Source organism: Giraffa tippelskirchi, chromosome 13, assembly GCF_054371585.1.
Source record: "Giraffa tippelskirchi isolate mGirTip1 chromosome 13, T2T-mGirTip1v1.2.pri, whole genome shotgun sequence".
NCBI classification, from domain to species: Eukaryota; Metazoa; Chordata; class Mammalia; order Artiodactyla; family Giraffidae; genus Giraffa; species Giraffa tippelskirchi.
This window is the reverse complement of record NC_137287.1, coordinates 47,092,043-47,115,849: the sequence shown is the minus strand read 5'-3', so window position 1 is coordinate 47,115,849 and position 23,807 is coordinate 47,092,043. Positions and strand designations below refer to the sequence as shown.

The window sequence follows — 23,807 nt, the reverse complement described above, 5'->3', positions numbered from 1 at the left end:
CTGTGACATGTGAATAGTTCAATATACAGCATGGTCATTTCCCTATTCTGAGGGTCACCTTGTAAGTACAACTATTTAGTTGAAAAGGACATTGGATGAGACAAGGGCTCAGGGCCGGGGCAATGGGATGACCCAGAGGGATGGGATGGGGAGGGAGGTGGGTGGGGGGTCCAGGAAGGGGAACACATGTAAACCCATGGCTGATTCATGTCAATGTATGGCAAAAACTATTACAATATTGTAAAGTAATTAGCCCCCAACTAAAATAAATAAATTTATAAAAAAAAAAAAAAAAGAGAAAAGGACATTGGAAATACTTATAACTCTCTGATAAGGCAAGGAAAACACTAAATAGCAAAATGGTATGGCTCACATAATACAGTAAATGTCATAAGGTCAATATTTTAAATACTCACTATTCCTGATGTATTACATTTGCAGCAAGTGTATTATAGACATTTCACTTTTTTGGTAAGTATAAATAAAAGGTTTTTTTTAAATAAAAATAGTCATCAGTGATACAAATTCAAAGAAGGAGAAAGTTATGTGTGGAGTTATAGATTTCACTTAATAGAAGTTGTGACTTTTGCTTGTAATCAGGGTCAATTACTCAACTATTAGTTCTCCCTGCAGAAGCATGGTCTCATTTCTGTGGCTGGTCAAATCCAAACTTGAAATATTTAAGCAAGTCTGTCACCTAGAGCCAGACATCCTGGAATGTGAAGTCAAGTGGGCCTTAGAAAGCATCACTAAGAACAAAGCTAGTGGAAGTTATGGAATTCCAGTTGAGCTATTTCAAATCGTGAAAGATGTTGCTGTGAAAGTGTTGCACTCAATATGCCAGCAAATTTGGAAAACTCAGCAGTGACCACAGGACTGGAAAAAGTCAGTTTTCATTCCTGTCCCAAAGATAGGCAATGCCAAAGAATGCTCAAACTACTGCACAATTGCACTCATCTCACATACTCAAAATTCTCCAAGCCAGGCTTCAGCAATACGTGAACCGTGAACTTCCAAATGTTCAAGCTGGTTTTAGCAAAGGGAGAGGAACAAGAGATCAAATTGCCAACATCTGTTGGATCATTGAAAAAGCAAGAGAGTTCCAGAAAAACCTTTATTTCTGCTTTATTGACTATGCCAAAGCCTTTGACTGTGTGGATCACAACAAACTATGGAAAATTCTTCAAGAGATGGGAATGCCAGACCACCTGACCTGCCTCTTGAGAAACCTGTATACAGGTCAGGGAGCAACAATTAGAACTGAACATGGAACAACAGACTGGTTCCAAACAGGAAAAGGAGTACATCAAGGCTGTATATTGTCACCCTACTTATTTAACTTATATGCAGAGTACATCATAAGAAACTCTGGGCTGGAAGAAGCACAAGCTGGAATCAAGATTGCCAGGAGAAATATCAGTAACCTCAGATATGCAGATGACACCACCCTTATGGCAGAAAGTAAAGAGGAACTAAAAAGCCTCTTGATGAAAGTGAGAGAGGAGAGTGAAAAAGTTGACTTAAATCTCAACATTCAGAAAACTAAGATCATGGCATCTATTCCCATCACTTCATGGCAAATAGATGGGGAAACAGTGAAAACAGTGGCTGACTTTATATTTTTGGGCTCCCAAATCACTGCAGATGGTGATTGCAGCCATGAAATTAAAAGACGCTTACTCCTTAGAAGGAAAGTTATGACCAACCTAGATAGCATATTAAAAAGCAGAGACATTACTTTGCCAAAAAGGTCCATCTTGTCAAGGCTATGGTTTTTCCAGTAGTCATGGATGGATGTGAGAGTTGAACTATGAAGAAATCTGGGCACTGAAGAATTGATGCTTTTGAACTGTGGTGTTGGAGAAGACTGACAGTCCCTTGGTCTGCAGGGAGGCCCAACCCGTCCATCCTAAAGGAGATCCGTCCTGGGTGTTCATTGGAAAGACTGATGTTGAAGCTGAAACTCCAATACTTTGGCCACCTCATGTGAAGCGTTGTCTCATTGGAAAAGACCCTAATGCTGGGAAGGGTTGGGGGCTGCAGGAGAAGGGGACAACTGATGATGAGATGGCTGGATGGCATCACCAACTCGATGGACATGAGTTTGGGTAAACTCCGGGAGTTGGTGATGGACAGGGAGGCCCAGCGTGCTGTGATTCATGGGGTCACAAAGAGTCAGACACAACTGAGCAACTAAACTAAACTGAACTGATGCCCTAACCTTGTGTTGCCATTAGAAAACAGAGGTGATGTAGAGTTATTTCTCAGTAATGATGGCCTTTTGGGAATAAGAAAAAAGTAAGTCATCTAAAAATGGTGTTTTTAAGTTAAAATTCTAGTCTGGGATATTGTGATCTACACAGCTTCTGACAATCTCTTAGTTTTGTATGTATTTCTTGAACTTTTTTCTGTAGGACAGAGGAAGCCTTCATGATGGTAGAAGATTTTCTCCCTCTCTTCAAAAGCTTCAAATTCAGTTCAAATATAAATCAAGAAAGTCCTCTTCAAATTTAGTTGTAAGATTTGTATATTTATCGCATCTGTGATAGTAATGAGGCTTATTATTTTCTACTTCATTTCTATATTTGTATTGTCATTTAAAATTTCAGTTTAGAAACAATACAGATTTAAAGAATATGATCATCACTTAAAACAATTGTTACTTCCTTCTATAAAATTCTATTTTATCTTGGATGTGATCACTTTATCAGCCTAAACTGTAAAGCAAATCATCTTCTAGAAGGGAGATTTGACCTTTGGAAATAGGTGACTGTGAAAAACCTGGTGATCAAATGGGGAAATGATATTCTTTTTTTTTTTTTTTTTTGGTAAAAAAGTAAATTCCTCTATGTTTTTCCATAGCTCATAGACTGAGATACTTGACAACTTAATTCAGACTGATTAGGAACTCTATCATCATTTGAGCAAAAATACATTGATTTTTTACTCTGAGTAAACTCAGAATGAATGAACAAATTAATTCCATGAATATTGATTAAATATCTAATATATGACAGGTACACTTTTAGATGTCTGGTAACAGTTGTGTACAAAAATATTTATACTCCTGGTATTTACATCCTAGAAGGTGAGAAATATAAATAAATATATATATATGATAAATAAATAAGTTTAAGGGTAGATTAAGAGAAAGATTAAATAGGGAAGAAAATGTTGTGTTGAGTTGCAATTTTAGATATTGTGGTCAAGGAAGGTCACTCTGAAAAGATACTATTTGAGTGAAGGCATGAGGGAAGTCTGGAGGGAGCATAAAGATGTCTGAGGGGATGAGCATTCCAGATGGAAGCAACTGGTCCATGATATGAGCTGTGAGAAGAGATCCTGCTGGATGGGCAGAGTAAAAACAGGAAGTGAGGCAGGAGCAGATCCTGTAGGGCCTGTGGGTCAACAAGAAGACTTTGAGTGAGTCAGGAAGCCATTAGAAGATTTTTAATAGCCAAATGTATTTATCTCACTTATACTTTAAAAAGATCATTCTGGCAGCTCTGTTAAGAGTAGATTAGAGGCAGACAAAGGCTAAAGAAGCGAGACAAGTTACAAGGCCATTACAATAACCATGGTAGAGAAGATGGTGGATTAGATTAGGGAGAGTTATCAACCAAGGTCCCAACAGGAAACAGATGGCACACTTAAATTTTAATAATTCAAAGAGAGAATTTTGTTAGTTGTTTCACAAGTGGGTTAATTATAAAGTGTGGGTGGTGTATAGGAGAACCAAATGGGATGGTGTAGTAACCCGTGATGAGTAATTTTTACTAAGCCTGGGCCAAAAAGGATAAAGAAAGAAAAGAGTTCCAGAACCTGACAAAAGGGGAGAGTTGTGTAGAGAAGGTCCTCTTGAGAGGGGCAGGGACACAGCCATCCCAAATGATCTCATAGAGTGAGCCAGTGTGATAGATAATATGACCTCAGTCTCTTCCATCCATCCAATTACCCTCAAAGGCTCTACATCGGCTAAACCCAGTCAAGGGTCAGAGGACAAGGAAACCTTCCATGTCCTTACACCGTCAGCCTCCTGGGGCAGAAAGCAAGCTGGAACCTAATGAAAAGTAGATCTGAAGAGACAAATAGAACTTATGCACCAGAATTTCCTACTCTTGCCCTCAGCTTTTTTCTTTTTTCTTTCTTCTGGCTAAAAAAATTGTCTTCAACCTAGGGAAAGCAGGAAATTCCATCAGATATCGAAAACGCAGAGGAACCAGAGATCAAATTGCCAACATCTGCTGGATCATCAAAAAAGCAAGAGAGTTCCAGAAAAACATCTATTTCTGCTTTATTGACGATGCCAAAGCCTTTGACTGTGTGGATCACAATGAACTGTGGAAAATTCTGAAAGAGATGGGAATATTAGACCACCTGACCTGCCTCTTGAGAAACCTGTATGCAGATCAGGAAGCAACAGTTAGAACTGGACGTGGAACAACCGACTGGTTCCAAATAGGAAAAGGAGTATGTCAAGGCTATATATTGTCACCCTACTTATTTAACTTATATGCAGAGTACATCATGAGAAATGCTGGACTAGAAGAAGCACAGGCTGGAATCAAGATTGCCAGGAGAAATATCAATAACCTCAGATATACAGATGACACCACCCTATGGCAGAAAGTGAAGAGGAACTAAAAACCCTCTTGATGAAAGTGAAAGAGAAGAGTGAAAAAGTTGGCTTAAAGCTCAACATTCAGAAAACTAAGATCATGGCATCTTGTCCCATCACTTCATGGGAAATAGATGGGGAAACAGTGAGAACAGTGTCAGACTTTATTTTTTTGGGCTCCCAAGTCACTGCAGATGGTGATTGCAGCAATGAAATTAAAAGACGCTTACTCCTTGGAAGGAAAGGTATGACCAACCTAGATAGCATATAAAAAGCAGAGACATTACTTTGCCAACAAAGGTCCATTTAGTCAACGCTGTGGTTTTTCCAGCAGTCATGGATGGATGTGAGAGTTGGAGTATAAAGAAAGCTGAGTGCCGAAGAATTGATGATTTTGATCTGTGGTGTTGGAGAAGACTCTTGAGAGTCCCTTGGACTGCAAGGAGATCCAACCAGTCCATCCTAAAGGAGATCCGTCCTGGGTGTTCATTGGAAGGACTGATGTTGAAGCTGAAACTCCAATACTTTGGCCACCTCATGCAAAGTGTTGACTCATTGGAAAAGCCCCTGATGCTGGGAAGGATTGGAGGCAGGAGGAGAAGGGGACGACAGAGGATGAGATGGCTGGATGGCATCACCAACTTGATGGACATGAGTTTGGGTAAACTCTGGGAGTTGGTGATGGACAGGGAGGCCTGGCGTGCTGCGGTTCATGGGGTCGCAAAGAGTCGGACACGACTAAGCGACTGAACTGAACTGAACTGATGGATGTTGTCTGTAAGGTAATTCTCCTAACTACCATTTTCCATAGTAAGCGTCATTTGTATTATTCATATAAAGTGGTAGAAAAACAAGAGAAAGAATTAAGTGATATAAAACAGAGCTACTACAGTCTTTGCTACTGTGTTTGATCATGAGCCAAAATTGGTACTCACAATTACCTTCTACAAATCACTGTATATTTTTCTCTTCCTTGGCCAAAAATCACATAGTCAAATTCTTTACTTAAAGGAATACATGACATTTCAGTCTACAAGATATGAGCCCTTGATGCTTTGTCTTTTTTTGTCTTGCCACATTTTTCCACTGGTCAAAGACTTTTGGCCAAAGTAGTACTAATGGTACTTCACCACGTGCATGGGTTCCTAAAGTAATCCTCTTGCACCCATTATGTAGCAGTGACTCATTTAGAGATCAGGATCAATCTAGAACAACCTAAAACAAGGACTCGCTTCTCTCACTGTTGGCTCAATGGCACAAGGAACAAAAAATGACCAGGGTGAAGTCTTAGTTTCCAAATCGTTAAATCCACCATAATATTTCCTGATGGAAGCATTTGATTGGACACCAGGGCCTCAAAACACAGGTGTGTTAGATTGTGAAGATGGAAAGAAAATATTTTGTCAAGTGGTTTATTGGTAAAATTGTGAGAGGGATCATTCTACCACTTGATTCCTTGATGGTGTTACAAAAATGAAGGAATGTGTATTGGCAATATATATAAGGCATATATTACATCTATAACTTTGCGTCCAATATACCAGGTTATTACCTTAGACTGGTACTGCATGCCATGGTAAGCTGAGTAGGCATGACGCCACCGCTTGCCCTGGCTATCTCTTGTCCCATTTCTTCCTTTGCTATATGTGCAACTCGATAGCAGAGCCTCACTTTGAAGGTCTAGTTCTTGAGTTACTTTTGGTAGCAGTTATTGCCATCTGGGTTCTCAATCAGGAAACAAGTGCCCTATGCAAATTAGGATAATTTAAAGGTTTGTCTACAAAGTGAGTATTTACAAAAGTGTAGGTGGAATATAAGGAAACTACAAGGGACAGTAACAATCAGAGAATTTGTTACCACTCCTAGGCCAGAAGAAACTGAACCCAGAAGGAGGAAGTTGTGTGAAGGAGGCTTCCTTGAGAGGAATAGGAACCTTCAATGGAGACATGTCAGCCTGAGGGGATTGCAAGAGAGAAGCCAGACATAATGCCCTGAACTCAGCCTCTCTCCATCCTCTGCAGTCCTTATCTGTGTTTCTGCAGGATTGCACCTCACAGGCAGATAGGAGGTAAGAGCTGATTCAGAGAGCTGGGTGGAGAAGGGTAGAGGAGACCAGTGGGAGCCAACTCGATGACAGTGACAGAAATGCTGAAAAGAGTTCAGTGAAGGACAGTGACATCGCTCAGTCGTGTCCGACTCTCTGCGACCCCATGGACTGTAGCCTACCAGGCTCCTCTGTCCATAGAATTTTTCAGGCTAGAGTAATGGAGTGGGTTACCATTTCCTTCTCCAGGGGATCTTCCCAACCCAGGGATTGAACCCGGGTCTCCTACATTGCAGGCAGACACTTTACCGTCTGAGCCACCAGGAAGCTGAAAAGAGTTTGGATTTTCTCAATTTGAAGGCAGAACAGATAGAATTTGCTAACAGATTAATTATGGGGTATGAGAGAGAGAAATCGAGGGTGACTATAGTTAAACATTATCTAAATAATGTAGGTAAATAACACCTTTCATCTGAAAGGTGAAATCAACATTTACTGAGATGGAGGAGAACGTGAAAAGAAAAGGTTTAGGTGAGGTAAAATAGAGATGATTAATTTGGGGATCGGTTCAATTCTGACGCCATTAGACATCCAGGGTGTTTGATGTGTCACCCTAGAGTTCTGGGGAGAGATTCAGCTTACAAATGCTTAAAGCTATGAGCCTTGATGAAATTACCAAAAAAAAGTGAATAGAGAAAACACTTAAGGGCTTAGCCCAAACACTGCAATGATTAGAGTTTATGATGATTAAGAAGAACCAGTAAAGCTGATTGAAGGGAAAATGGAGTAGGAGAAAAGCAATATCCTGGAGGCTAAATGTAGCAGGTATTTCTAAAATATGAGTTGTCAAATGATACTGACTAAATAGATGAGAATTATTAACATTGCATTTAGAAAACGTTAAGTCATTGATAAACTTCGTGTTTAGTAGACTAGTTGGGACAAAAGCTTGAGTAGAGTGAGTTCAGAAGAGAATGGGACAAGAAAAACTGGACAGTAGGCATACATTTTTAAAGAAAATTTTCTATAAAGGGCAAAAAGAATACGGTGTTTTCTGGAGGGGAAGATGGGGTTCTTAATTTTTGTTGTTGTTATTGTAGTAGTGATGGGAGATATCAAGTGCTTTCATCATGTATGATGAAAGAAATGATCCTTTTGTAAAAGAGGAACAGTTGATGATTCAGCAGAAAGAGAGGTGAATTGGCAGAGAAATATCCTCTAGTAGGTGAAAATGGAATAGCTGGTCTTAGCTAGATACATGACAGTTTATTATTGCACCAGGAGAGAAAAATAGACTATATGAGCTCATGGGAAGCTAGGAGAGCACTTGTGGTGAGGAGACCTTAGGGAGTCTAATCTGATTCCTTCTATAATCTCCCTGAAGTTGGAGCACGATTGGGCGGTGCAGGATCGGCAAGCGGCAGAGAGGAGATACCCCATGTCCAAGGACAGGAGCAGCGTCTTGGCTTTGCTGGAGCAGCGTGAAGAGATACCCCAAGTCCAAGGTAAGAGAAACCCAAGTAAGATGGTAGGTGCTGAGAGAGCGCATCAGAGGGCAGACAGACTGAAACCACAATCACAGAAAACTAGCCAATCTGATCACACAGACCACAGCCTTGTCTAACTCAATGAAACTAAGCCATGCTGTGTGGGGCCACCCAAGATGGACAGACAGGTCATGGTGGAGAGGTCTGACAGAATGCGGTCCACTGGAGAAGGGAATGGCAAACCACTTCAGCATTCTTGCCATGAAATTAAAAGACAATTACTCCTTGGAAGGAAAGTTATGGCCAACCTAGAGAGCATATTAAAAAGCAGACATTACTTTGCCAACAAAGGTCCGTCTAGTCAAGGCTATGGCTTTTCCAGTAGTCATGTATGGATGTGAGAGTTGGATGGTGAAGAAAGCTGAGCACTGAAGAATTGATGCTTTTGAACTGTGCTGTTGGAGAAGACTCTTGAGAGTCCCTTGGACTGCAAGGAGATCCAACAAGTCCATCCTTAAGGAGATCAGTCCTGGGTGTTCATTGGAAGGACTGATGCTGAAGCTGAAACTCCAACACTTTGGCCACCTGATGTGAAGAGCTGACTCACTTGAAAATATCCTGATGCTGGGAAAGATTAAGGGCAGGAGGAGAAGGGGACGACAGAGGATGAGATGGTTGGATGGCATCACTGATTCAATGGACATGAGTTTGGGTAAGCTCCGGGAGTTGGTGATGGACAGCAAGGCCTGGTGTGCTGTTGCTCATGGGGTCACAAAGAGTCGGCCAGGACTGAGCGACTGAACTGAACTGAACTGAAGTCAGAGCAAGGTTATCAGCTAACAGTGGAGATGAAGGAGGAAATATTGGACATTCGAGGAATGGAGCAGTCCTCCAAAGAGCAGGAGAATGAATGGACTAAGGAAATACAGGGTGTTTTCTGGACAGTGTTGATGCACTGCATAAGGTTGTTTAAGAACAGTCCTCATAGGTGTGTGCTTTTCTCCAGCCACATTCAGCTGTGTGGGTACAGATTGGGAGTAGACCCATATGGGGTCGCAAAGAGTTGGACACGACTGAGCGACTGAACAACAACAAGGGCTGCAGTTTAACCAGCAAGTTTGGAGAAGTCTAAAGATAGATGTCACCCTCTGGTTAAACTTCAGTGACAATAAGCAAACACTCTTTGTTTCTAATACTGTTACCAAAGGTAATTATTAAACTATAAGCTTCACTGTGGAATACAGTCATCTTTTTCAAGGTTAATTTAATACAGCATCAGGCATTTCAAGTCATATAATTAAATTCAATCAAAATATTTATATGCTGTTACTGTTAATAAATCAGAAGACAGAATCTAGTCACATTTTACAATGGCATGATATAAACATTAAATTAGTTAGTTTTCTAAAGTGTTGCTTTGATTTTGTATTAGCTATCGAGTGATCTTTAGTTGTCATTTCCCAACAAATTAGGGAAAGATTATGCTTAAGAGAAGTGAGATGGTTCTTTCATTCTGGGTTTTGACTATTAAACCTGTATGTTAGTTTCTAGTTTGTAAAATGAGGTATTAGTTCTACGTTATACAGTGGAATGAATGAATGGGAGTTCTGCCCTTCAGTGTGGTTATGAAAGTGAAAGTGAAAGTCACTCAGTTGTGTCTAATGCTTTGCGACCCCATGGACTATACAGTCCATGGAATTCTCCAGGCCAGAATACTGGAGTTGCCTGGGTAGCCTTTCCCTTCTCCAGGGGATCTTCCCAACCCAGGGATTAAACTGGTGTGTGAGGGTGTGGAGAAAAGGGAACCCTCTTACACTGTTGGTGGGAATGCAAACTAGTACAGCCACTATGGAGAACAGTGTGGAGATTCCTTAAAAAACTGGGAATAGCACTGCCATATGACCCAGCAATCCCACTGCTGGGCATATACACCGAGGAAACCAGAATTGAAAGAGACGCGTGTACCCCAATGTTCATCGCAGCACTGTTTACAATAGCCAGGACATGGAAGCAACCTAGATGTCCATCAGCAGACGAATGGATAAGGAAGCTGTGGTACATATACACAATGGAATATTACTCAGCCATTAAAAAAAATACATTTGAATCGGTTCTACTGAGATGGATGAAACTGGAGCCCATTATACAGAGTGAAGTAAGCCAGAAAGAAAAACAACAATACAGTATACTAATGCATATATATGGAATTTGAGAGATGGTAACGATAACCCTATATGCGAGACAGAATAAGAGACACAGATGCATAGAACAATTTTATGGACTCTGAGGGAGAAGGTGAGGGTGGGACGTTCTGGGAGAATAGCATTGAAACATGTATATTATCATATGTGAAACAGAACACCATTCCTTGTTCGATGCATGAGACAAGGGCTCAGGGCCGGGGCAATGGGATGACCCAGAGGGATGGGATGGGGAGGGAGGTGGGTGGGGGGACCAGGAAGGGGAACACATGTAAACCCATGGCTGATTCATGTCAATGTATGGCAAAAACTATTACAATATTGTAAAGTAATTAGCCCCCAACTAAAATAAATAAATTTATTAAAAAAAAAAAAGAAGATAGACAATTGTTACTAAGATTAAGAAACCTAGTAGGAAAAATTAATAATAAGCCTGAAATGGCAATTCACAGCAAAAAGAACAAAGGCCCACTAAGTGTAAAATATAATGAAAGTTATAGAACAAAAAATAAATAAATAAATAAACCCAGATCTTCCTCATTGCAGGCAGATTCTTTACCAGCTGAGCTACCAGGGAAGCCCCTGTCTGTTGTTCAGGGGTATCCAATTCTTCGCTTATTTGAGGTTCTTTCCTTGGAGATCATCTTGGTACCTACATTTTCTGCCATTATTCTGTACTTAGAATTGAAGCATAACCTCATGAAGGATATTTAAGATCTCATCTGTTACTCATGAGTGATAATACGAAGTCCATTTGTCCCAATCATCATTCAGGCTTGGTTTAGTTCATCATAACTAACAGGGAAGAAAGTGGAGCCTGGAGTCTATGAGGGCTTCCCCTTGACTCAGTGATAAAGAATCCTCCTGCAGTGCAGGAGACCCAGGTTGGTTCCCTGGATTGGGAAGATCCCCTGGAGGAGGGCATGGAAACCCACTCCAGTGTTCTTACCTGGAGAATCCCACGGACAGAGCAGCCTGGCGGGCTACCGTCCATGGGGTCACAATGAGTCGGACATGACTGAGCGACTGAGCACACATGCCAGGAGGTAAGAAGGAGTTTGTTTCTTCAGGAAACTATGTCTTGGTCAGTGTTCTATTTACCTTCAGCGGTTACCTGAGTTGTGTTTGCCAAACAAGGGCAAGGGCATCCCTCAAGGACTCTTGAGGATAAATTGAAGATTGACTCCAAGACAGCCTCTGGCCTCCAGCATCTAATCTAAAATTGATAGTTTTTAAATATAAGTTTATCTTATCTCTTAGAAAAGCTAAAATGATAACATTCAGGGCTTCCCCAGTGGCTCAGTGGTAAAGAATCCGCCTGCAATTCCGGTAAAACGGGTTGATCCCTGAGTCAGGAAGATCCCCTGAAGGAGGAAATGGCAACCCACTCCAGTATTCTTGCCTGGAGAATCCCATGGATAGAGAAGCCTTGTGGGCTATAGTCCTCTGAGTACATGCTAAATTGCTTCAATCATGTCCAACTCTTAGTGACCCTATGGCTGTACCCTGCCAGGATCCTCTGTCCATGGGATTCTCGAAGCAAGAATATTGGAATGGGTTGCCATTTCCTTCTCCAGAGGATCTTTCCTACCCAGGAATCAAACCCGGGTCTCCTGCATTGCAGGCGGACTCTTTATCAACTGAACTATGAGGGAAGCCCACACATAAGTGATAACATAGGCTATTTATCGTTCTCTCTCTGACTTATTTCACTAAGCATATTATCGTCTGGGTTTATCCATGTTGTTGCAAATGGTAGAATTTATTTCTTATTTAATGTCTGAATAATATTCCATTGTGTTGTTGTTGTTTAGTTGCTATGTCATGTCTGACTGTTTTGTGACCTCATGGACTGTAGCTTGCCAGGCTCCTGTGTCCGTGGCATTTCCCAGGCAAGAATACTGGAGTGGGTTGCCATTCCCTCCTCCAGGGCATCTTCCCAACCCAGGGATCGAATCCGTGTCTATTAAGTCTCCTGCATTGGCAGGCAGGTTCTTTGCCAGTAGCACCACCTGGGAAGCCCAGGCTACAGTTCATGGGTTGCAAAGAGTCAGATACGACTTAGCAACTAAACCACAAAGCTACTGTACATGTTTCAGTTTTCAAAGTCTAACAGTAACCAATGAGGTTACTGATTTGCAGATGAAAAAACCAAAGCTTAAATAACTTGCTTAAAGTCTTAAGATTAGTGGAGGATCTGGACAAGATTTTGGAGAAGATCTAACTGACTCCTTATAATAAAAAAATTTATAAGAGCAAGCATCCTCCTTGTATCTATTACAGTGCCTTATGTACAGTTTGCCACCGATCAATGTTTATTCATTCAGTGAAGGGGACTTCCCTTCATTAGGTTATGACATCCCACAAATGCAAAATAAAGTGGAACATTGTGATGCTTTGCAGAGATAGTGAACTCTGCATTAAGACCAAATTAAAATCCCATCATGTTTTCTCTTAGTCTGATCAGTTCAGTTCAGTTCAGCCATGTCTGACTATTTGCGACCCCATATACTGCACCACGCCAGGCCTTCCTGTCCATCACCAACTCCCGGAGTATACTCATACTCATGTCCATTGCGTCGGTGATGCCATCCAACCATCTCATCCTCTTTTGTCACCTTCTCCTCCCGTGTTCAATCTTTCCCAGCATCAGCATCTTTCCCAATGAGTCTGTTCTTCATATCAGGTGGCCAAAGTATTGGAGTTTCAACTTCAGCATCAGTCCTTCCAGTGAATCTTCAGGACTGATTTCCTTTCGGATTGCTGGTTTGATCTCCTTGCAGTCCAAGGGACTCTCAAGAGTCTTCTTCAACACCACAGTTCAAAAGCATAAATTCTTTGGTGCTCAGCTTTTTTTATAGTCCAACTCTCACATCCATACATGGCTACTAGAAAAACCATAGCTTTGACTAGATGGACCTTTGTTGGCAAAGTAAAGCCTCTGCTTTTTTTTTTTTAATTTATTTATTTATTTTAATTGGGGGCTAATTACTTTACAATATTGTAGTGGTTTTTGCCATACATTGACTTGAATCAGCCATGGGTGTACATGTGTTCCCCATCCTGAACTCCCCTCCCACCTCCCTCCCCATCCCATCCCTCAGGGTGGTGCCAGTGCACCAGCCCTGAGCACCCTGTCTCATGCATCGAACCTGGGCTGGCGATCTGTCATATATGGTAATTATACGTGTTTCAATGCTATTCTCTCAAATCATCCCACCCTCATCTTCTCCCACAGAGTCCAACGGTCTGTTATTTACATCTGTGTCTCTTTTGTTGTCTCGCATGTAGGGTCATTGTTACCATCTTTCTAAATTCCATACATATGCATTAATACACTGTATCAGTGTTTTTCTTTCTGACTTACTTCACTCTGTATAATAGGCTCTAGTTTCATCCATCTCATTAGAACTGATTCAAATGCATTCTTTTTAATAGCTGAGTAATATTCCATTGTGTATATGTACCACAGCTTTCTTATCCATTCATCTGCCGATGGACATCTAGGTTGCTTCCAAGTCCTGGCTATTGTAAACAGTGCTGCGATGAACACTGGGGTACACATGTCTCTTTCAATTCTGGTTTCCTCAATGTGTATGCCCAGCAGTGGGATTCTTGGGTCGTATGGCAGTTCTATTCCCAGTTTTTTAAGGAATCTCCACACTGTTCTCCATAGTGGCTGTACTAGTTTGCATTAACATGTTGTCTAGGTTGGTCATAACATTTCTTCCAAGGAGCAAGCGTCTTTTAATTTCATGGCTGCAGTTACCATCTACAGTCATTTTGGAGCCCCCCCAAATAAAATTAAAAAAATCTGTAACTGTTTCCCTGTCTATTTGCCATGAAGTGATGGGACCAGATGCCATGATCTTAGTTTTCTGAATGTTGAGTTTTAAGCCAACATTTTCACTTTCCTCTTTCACTTTCATCAAGAGGCTCTTTAGTTCTTCTTCACTTTCTGCCATACGGGTGGTGTCATCTGCATATCTGAGATTATTGATGTTTCTCCCGGCAATCTTAATTCCAGCTTGTGCTTCATCCAGTCCAGAATTTCTCATGATGTACTCTGCATATAAGTTAAATAAGCAGGATGACAATATACAGCCTTGATGTACTCCTTTCTCGATTTGGAACCAGTCTGTTGCTCCATGTCCAGTTCTAACTGTTGCTACTTGACCTGCATACAGATTTCTCAGGAGGCAGGTCAGGTGGTCTAGTATTCTCATCTCTTTAAGAATTTTCCAGAGTTTGTTGTGATCCAACAGTCAAAGGATTTGGCATAGGCAATAAAGCAGAAATAGATGTTTTTCTGGAACTCTCTTACTTTTTTGATGATCCAGCAGATGTTGGCATTTGATCTCTGGTTCCTCTGCCTTTTCTAAATCTAGCTTGAACATCTGGAAGTTCACAGTTCATGTCCTGTTGAAGCCTGGCTTGAAGAATTTTGAGCATTACTTTGCTAGCATGTGAGATAAGTGCAGTTGCGCAGCAGTTTGAGCAATCTTTGGCATTGCCTTTCTTTGGGATTGGATTTCCAGTCCTATGGCCACTGCTGCGTTGTCCAAATTTGCTGGTATATTGAGGGTAGCACTTTCACAGCATCTTCTTTTAGGATTTGAAATAGCTCAACTGGAATTCCATCACCTCCACTAGCATTGTTCCTAGTGATGCTTCCTAAGGCCCACTTGACTTGGCATTCCAGGATGTCTGGCTCTAGGTGAGTGATCACACCATCGTGATTATCTGGATCATGAAGATCTTTTTTGTACAGTTCTTCTGTGTATTCTTGCCACCTCTTCTTAATATCTTCTGCTTCTGTTAAGTCCATACCATTTCTGTCCTTTATGGTGCCCATCTTTGCATGAAAATTTCCCTTGGTATGTCTAATTTTCTTGAAGAGATCTCTAGAATTTCCCATTCTATTGTTTTCCTCTATTTCTTTGCATTGATCGCTGAGGAAGGCTTTCTTATCTCTCCTTGCTATTCTTTGGAACTCTGCATTCAAATGTGTGTATCTTTCCTTTTCTTCTTTGCTTTTCACTTCTCTTCTATTCACAGCTATTTGTAAGACCTCCTCAGACAACCATTTTGCCTTTTTGCATTTCTTTTTCTTGGGGATGGTTTTGATCCCTGCCTCTTGTACAAGGTCACAAACCTCCATCCATAGTTCTTCAGGTACTCTATCAGATCTAATCCCTTGAATCTATTTCTCACTTCCACTGTATAATCATAAGGGATTTGATTTAAGTCATATCTGAATGGTCTAGTGGTTTTCCCTGCTTTCTTCAATGTAAGTCTGAATTTGGCAATAAGGAGTTCATTATCTGAGCCATAGTCAGCTCCTTGTCTTGTTTTAGTCTGATAGTTGAGACCAAAATGCTTTCTGACACAAAACAGCACATGGCTTCATGTCTTTCATAGGACATATTTTTTACTTGTGCAATTTCTGCTAAACCTACAGGTATACTTTTGTTGTTGAGATCATTTGAGAAGTGTGGCCAAATCTTCACATTCTCTAAGGTGTCCATGTGAACACGAGGACCACCCTAAGCAATATGCGATATCTGGCTACATTTTGATAACTCTGTTTTCCATTGTAACTAATTCCAAGTTACTTGCCAACAACTTCAGACATCAGCTGAACACTTGCTGGAGGGGAAAAGCAGCTTAGGGGGTGGAGATATATTTTAAAGTATATTGAAGAAGATTAGTTTTTGTAACTGGGAAATAAGAGGCATTGCTCTGGGAGGTATGGCTGTCCTGCAGAACTGGCTCAGGGCAGGGTTTTAAATGGCTCTCCTTTCTGTATCCATTCAATTCAAAGATTTCTGGGTAAATCTATGGAAGGAAATTCAAGCAGGAAAGAGGGTGGAGATGGAAAAGAAAGTTCATACTTCAGTCACCGTCTATGGATAAGGAGGAATTTGAATATTAATACACAACCTTGAGAATTAAATTCCCTGTCCAGCAACCTTAAGAGCTGGCAGTTGGCAAGAGGCTGATAAGGAGTGCTGGGTGGAGGGGTAGGTCCTGGGAGGAACGCGTTCCCAGGGAAGGCTCTCATCCCTGGCTGGCATCAGAAAGAATTACAAAGCATGATTCAGAATCTAATTTTTTCAGCTGATGATTGGCTCCCACAAGGCTCTGGCCTCACAATGTGTTCTATTAAGTAATGGGAATCGGGCTGTGCCCTTTTTCTCTGTTTCACGCCTCCCACCCCATTTTTCTTACAGGGTTTCTCGTGTCTCCATCATGAACTTAGGTGTACTTGTTCCCATATACATTCCAAAAGGCATTTTAAAATGTCTCTGCAATGCTCGGATGTTAACACATACAGAAAAATGCCAACACAACAGTAATTTTTTTTTTTAATTTAATTTCAATTTTTTGACTCTTGGGCTGCATTGGGAATAATACCGTGGCTGTGCCAGAATGGGCAAAACTCAAATGGGAACGGGGCCAGTTTAGATGAAACCCCTCTGTATCCTAACCCTGCTTTGGTGACTTTGCATGAGACAGGCTTTTATCATGGGTAAAGAGAGAAATTCCATGCAGAAATACCGAATACACATACTGTGTGAGAAATCATTTGGTTTATGTTAACGTCACAGAAAGGGAAATGAATGGAAATTGACTCTGGAACTCACTTATTTTGCATCCAGATGCCAGGTGCCTGTCAAAACATCTGTTTATCCTTTACAATATGATTTATATCATTAATGAGTAAACTAATTTTAAAGGTAGTAATTTACACATCTATTAATGCAAAAAGGTGGCATTATATGTTCAGAGGACCTGCAATATGAGTTTTATTACTCTCTTACATAATGTAACAGGAATGATTTTAAAATTTTGTTATTCTTTCTGGTTTACAGAACATACAAAAATATAATTAGTGAGTGAGGGTGAAGTGTTCATTGGACAGAAAATGTTAAGCTCAATAAACATTTCTAGAATATTTTTTTCTTAAAATTAAATCACAGGATCCATTCTTTCTCTTTGAAATGATTTCCATAAACCAAGATTGAAAGATCCCCTCACAAAAAAGCTCCATAATCTTATTTCTCTGCTGTCCTTTCTTATCTTCAACTTATGCCTGTTTCAGATTGAAAAAGCCAGCCATTTGTTAAAGAAAATGTCCTGCATAAGATACTAGAAGACCAGGACTCTATTTTGTTCTGGCACAAACGAACCATAGCGATTTGACTAAGTCACTTTCTGGACCAATTTTCTCATTTGCAAGAATGAGGGAAATGGCTAGTTCAGAAGGCAAACACTGTTGGCTGGCAGACAGCTTCCAGATGTGTTTCCCATAGCAAGCACAGCTTTCTTTTTTTAAAAAACCTGTATTTGAATTCCTTTGGATAGATATGCATCACCACAGTTCACCATTCACCACAGTCCTCAGCACTCCTTATTACCCTATCTGTATGTATATGTATACCTGTGTATCTGTTAGCTTTTGTCATGTAACAAAACCCCCCAAATATGACAGCTTAAAAGTACAAGTATTTGCTGAGCTCAGTATTCTAGGGTCTGTCATTTAGTGGGCTCATTTGAGCAGTTAGTTCTGTTGGTGTTGCCTGGGCTCACTTACTCATCTGTGGTCAACTGCCACTTAGCAAGGTGACTCTGTCTCTGACTGGCTGTCACCTAGGGCAGTAAATATTTCTGAGACAACTCATCATCTAGCAAACTAACTTGAGTTTTTTCCCATGGCAGCCTCTGAGTTTCAAGGCCACAAAAACGGAAGCTACAAGGCCTATTGTGGCCTAAACTTGGAACTCTCACAACATCACTTCTATTGTATTCTCATATCTAAAGCAAGTCACAGACCAACTCACATCCAAAAAGTGGAGAAATAGGCTTCATCTCCCCAAGGAAGGGGCTGCAAAGTCATTTTGGTCATTTTTGCAATCAAGGCAACCTTCCCGTCAACATTTAAACTTGCAAAATATGGGCTGCATGGCCCTGAATTCATTCCCAGACTAAAACCAAAGCAAATAACAACCCAAACAAACAAACTACCTCTCTATCAGGAGCATACTCAATGCTCAACAAGATACTCAAATAAAAATCACTTTAGAGCAGTATTGGAAAGTACCTCACCCGTTGAACAACAAGTCCCCAGCTGGTTGGGGATTTCTGCCCTTGGTGACCAGACGTTTATGCCACAAGTTGCTGGCAGCTTCTAAACTTGGGTTATGTGCTAGTCATAATAGGGAGTCACAGTTCAATGGTGGTCAGCCTCAGGGATGAGAATTCTGACTGGAACAAGGAAAACCTCCAACTGTGTCCCTGCATGTCCCTATAGCAAAACAATCTGAATCACTTTAGGGGATTGGAACTCAATTTCCAGACACCCTGCTTTGACTTTTTCGCAGAATACACTTAGTTTGACATGATGATTTAGGGAAATTTCCTTTAAGAGTGGAGAAATGACTTGACTATCTTTTAAGCACAGTGTGGAGTGAAGGAAAGGCAGGCCATTTCTGAAATGAAAAGACAGTAAAACCCACTTTATAAAGCACATACTTAACCTGCCTCAGGCTCATTTGTAAGCTCTATGTGTGAAGGTAAAGTTATGTAAAGTTATAAATATCACATAAAGATATTATAATACATATTCATTAATTGCTCATGTACTAAGCTCAAAATATTGTCCTGGATACTGCAATAACAGAAAATACATATAGTAAAAAGTTCTTTTTCTTGAAAGGCCAGAAGTCAGTCTGTGATAGGAGCTTTTCAAACTCTGAGTCCTTATAAAAGAATTTCTCTTGACATGATTTAGAACTTATAATAAGTTTTGTCCTGTCGCAGTATTTTAACTGAATCTAGTAAACAGAGAAGTGCCTTATTTCATCACTTATTTTGAATCTAAGAGGGAAGATCAATAGATAGATCTTAGCTTACTGTTTTCTTTTTTGGAAGGTGACAAAAATCATGGGGAAAAACACCTCATTCATAATATTTAATTAAGAATGCTATTAACTGGAAGATGGGGATTGACATATATACACTACTATGTATAAAAATAGGTAACTGATGAGAACCTATTGTATAGCACAGGAAACTCTACTCGATGCTCTGTGGTGACCTAAATGGGAAGTCCAATGTTGTAAAGAACAATATTGCTTGGATCCTGGAATGTAAGGTCCATGAATCAAGGTAAATTGGAAATGGTCAAATAGGAGATGGCAAGAGTGAACATTGACATTTTAGGAATCAGCGAACTAAAATGGACTGGAATGGGAGAATTTAAGTCAGATGACCATTATATCTACAACCGTGGGCAAGAACTCTCAGAAGAAAGGGAGTAGCCCTCATAGTCAACAAAAGAGTTTAAAATGCAGTACTTGGGTGCAATCTCAAAAATGACAAAATGATCTCTGTTCATTTCGAAGGCAAAACATTCAATATTACAATAATCCAAGTCTATGCACCAATTACTAATGATGAAGAAGCTGAAGTTGAAAGGTTCTATGAAGACCTACAAGACCTTCTAGAACTAGCACTAAAAAAAGATGTCCTTTTCATCATAAGGTACTGGAATGCAAAAGTAGGAAATCAAGAGATACCTGGAGTAAAAGGAAAGTTTGGCCTTGGAGTACAAAATGAAGCAGGGCAAAGGCTAATACAGTTTAGCCAAGAGAATGCACTGCTCATAGCAAACACCCTCTTCCAACAACACAAGGGAAGACTCTACACATGGACTTCACTGAATGGTCAATACCGAAATCAGATTGATTATATTATTTGCATTCAAAGATGGAGAAGCTCTATACAGTCAGCACAAAAACAACACTGGGAGCTGACTGTGGCTCAGATCATGAACTTGTTTCAAAATTCATACTTACATTGAAGAAAGTAGGGAAAACCACTAGGCCATTCATGTATGACCTAAACCAAGTCCCTTATGATTATACAGTAAAAGTGACAAATAGATTCAAGGGATAAGATCTGACAGATAGAGTGGCTGAAGAACTATGGATGGAGGCTTGTGACATTGTACAGGAGGCCATGATCAAAACTATCCCCAAGAAAAAGAAATGCAAAAAGGCAAAATGGTTGTCTGAGGAGGCTTTACAAATAGCTATGAAAAAAAGAGAAGCGAAAAGCAATGGAGAAAAAGAAAAATATACCTATCTGAATGCAGACTTCTAAAGAATACCAAAGAGAATTAAGAAAGTCTTCCTAAGTTATCAATACAAAGAAATAGAGGAAAACAATAGAATGGGAAAGACAAGAGATCTCCACAAGAAAATGAGAGATACCAAAGGAAATTTTCATGCAAAGATGAGCACCATAAAGGATGGAAACGTTATGACCTAGCAGAAGGAGAAGATATTAAGGAGAGGTGGCAAGAATACACAAAGAACTATTCAAAAGAGACCTTCATGACCCAGATAATTATGATGGTGTGATTGCTCACCTAGAGCCAGACATCCTGGAATGTGAAGTCAAGTGGGTCTTAGGAAGCATCACTAGGAAGAAAGCTAGTGGAGGAGATGGAATTCCAGTTGAACTATTTCAAATCCTAAAAGAAGATGCTGTGAAAGTTCTGCACTCAATATGCTAGCAAATTTGGAAAACTCAGCACTGGCCATGGGACTGGAAAATATCAGTTTTCATTCCAATCCTGAAGAAAGGCAATGCCAAAGAATGTTAAAATTACTGCACTATTGCCCTCATCTCACACGCTACCAAAGTAATGCTCAAAATTCTCCAAGTGAGTCTTCAACAGTATGCAAGTTGAGAACTTCCAGATGTTCAAGCTGGATTTAGAAAAGGCAGGAGAACCAGAGAACAAATTGCCAACATTGATTGGATCATAGAAAAAGCAGGAGAATTCCAGAAAAACATCTACTTCTGCCTCACTGACTATGCTAAAGCCTTTGATTGTGTAGATCACAACAGACTGGAAAATTTTTAAAGAGATGGGAATATTAGACCACTTACCTTCCTTCTGAGAAACCTGTATGCAGGTCAAGAAGCAACAGTTTGAACTGAACATGGAACAACGGACTGGTTCCAAATGGGAAACGAGTAATTTGAGATTGTATACTGTCACCCTGCTTATTTAATGTATATGCAGAGTACATCACGAGAAATGCTGGGCTGGATGAAGCACAAGCTGGAATCAAAATTGCTGGGAAAAATATCAATAACCTCAGCTATGCAGATGACACCACCCTTATGGTAGAAAGTGAAGAGGAACGTAGGAGCCTCTTGATGAAATCGAAAGAGGAGAGTGAAAAAGTTGGTTTAAAACTCAACATTCAGAAAACTAAGATCATGGCATCTAGTCCCATCACTTCATGGCAAATAGATGGGGAAACAATGGAAATAGTGACAGACTTTATTTTCTTGGTCTCCAAAATCGCTTTAGATGGTGACTTCAGTCATGAAATTCAAAGATGCTTGCTCCTTGGAAGAAAAGCTATGACAAACCTAGATAGCATATTAAAAAGCAGAGACATTTATTTGCCAAAAAAGTTCCCTATAGTCAAAGCTATGGTTTTTCCAGTAGTCAGTATGGATGTGAGTGTTGGATCATAAAAATGGCTGAATACCAAAGAACTGATGCTTTTGAACTGTGGTGTTGGAGAAGACTCTTGAGAGTCCCTTGGACTGCAAGGAGATCCAACCAGTCCATCCTAAAGGAAATCAGCCCTGAATATTTACTGGAAGGACTGATGCTGAAGCTGAAACTCCACTACTTTGCCACCTGATGAGAAGAGCCAACTCATTAGAAAAAACCCTGATGCTGGAAAGATTGAAGGAAGGAGGGGAACTGGACGACAGAGCACCAGACAGTTGGATGGCATCAGTGACTCAAAGCACATAAGTTCGAGCAAGCTCCAGGACATGGTGAAAGACAGAGAAGCCTGGCATGCTGCAGTCCATAGGGGTTGCAAAGAGTTGGACATGACTGAATGACTGAACAGTAAAAGCAACAGAAATCTCTATTCAAAATTTTAATTTTTTATTATAATTAGCTCTTTGCAGTGATAAACTGAAGTGTGTAGTTTCAAAGCACCTGGTCCATGCATAATATATAGGAATGACTCATTGATTGTTTGATGAAAGTATGAAAGAATAAATGTTTCTCTCATCTTTAGTTGTACTGAAGAATTGTTTACACTGAATACTTCTCAGTGTCCCATCTACTTTCTTCAGTTGGCAGTAGTTAGCATGGTTTTGTTTCAATACATAATTTAATTTTTCAGTTTATATTCTTATCAGGGCAACATGTGGATACAGATAAAATACTTTTAAAATGGCTAATGAAGAAAAATACCTGTTCCCCACTCTTTATTTTCCCATTTCAACTCTTTTGACTTTTCCTTCTACTTTTAAGGTATTTATTTCTAAATAATATACTTTCCCTGAAATGTGTTTATTGATTGTAGTTATTATCTATTGATTTGCAGTTATACTTGTAGGTTAATGGCTAGCTAAGTCCAGTAGAAAAGACTGTAATTGGAGGCCAAGGAACAGAGTTTTGTCTACACAGAGCCAGTTGATTCTCAAAGAGATTGAGCCTGTGACTTGCCTTGTGTTGGCCTCTGACTCTCTAACACTCAAAAAACCAATTTCTCAGCTTAACTGATATGACCATTAGCTTAAGTACTGGGGCTGTCTGTAGAGACCACTGTAATGCTTGCTTCTCTACCAAGCTTTCAGTTGATGCCTGGGTTTAAACATTAGTTCAAGGTTAATTTCTTATATTAGCATTTATTAAATGCAATAATATTGCATTGAAATTTTGGCGAACACTACATGTAATCATCATCCATGTATCTCCATGCATTCACTCTTAATGACAAAGTGCCAGTGCCATTTTCCTTTTGCAAACACATGTGAGTACAAATTATGCAGAAATACCATCTGTAAAGCACAGTTTTTCCTTTGAAACTTCTCAAGAAAACACTGTAGCCATATCAATATTAAGAAAAATTAAACATGAATTTCAGAACAATTCAGTGCATTTCTAAGAGAAGACTTGTGAAGGTTAGTTTCTATTTTTTATCGTCCAAATACAACTTCATAACTCAAGGGAGATGGTGTCAAACATAAGCTGTGTTTGTCCTAGACATGTTCATTTAGTCAGAAGAGGTCAATCAAAGGCTAGGAAATGTCTTAAAGCTTTTCTTCTTATATCTTGGCCAAGAATATACAACAAAGATAGAGATAAGGTAAAGAAAGCAAAAGTAAGTGTGGTCTAATCCTAGATGGTCTGTGTTTAGGAAGGATGTTTTCATTGTTAAAATGCAGAGCCAGGTAATGCTTCCTATCACCGTGTGGTCAGGTTATTAACAGTGGTGCTGTCATCAGCACATCATTATTGTGTCTGAGCCGTGTGTGTGCAAGCCTCTTAGTGACTCAGACTGATATCATCAGTGTAGGCCAGGGGGGATACTGGCAAAGACAAAGACTGAATCCAGTAGAGG

The 23,807-nt window shown here is 40.1% G+C and overlaps 1 long non-coding RNA gene across 1 annotated transcript in view; it reads left to right on the top strand.

Moving 5' to 3' along the window:
- Nucleotides 1-23,807, top strand: part of LOC145531567 (uncharacterized) — a 112,397-nt gene that overhangs the window by 73,089 nt on the left and 15,501 nt on the right. Inside the window, exons 2-4 of the long non-coding RNA XR_014072537.1 lie at nt 4,178-5,400; nt 6,485-6,686; nt 8,047-8,167. This is a non-coding gene — a long non-coding RNA (uncharacterized LOC145531567). The remainder of the gene's footprint in view (nt 1-4,177; nt 5,401-6,484; nt 6,687-8,046; nt 8,168-23,807) is intronic.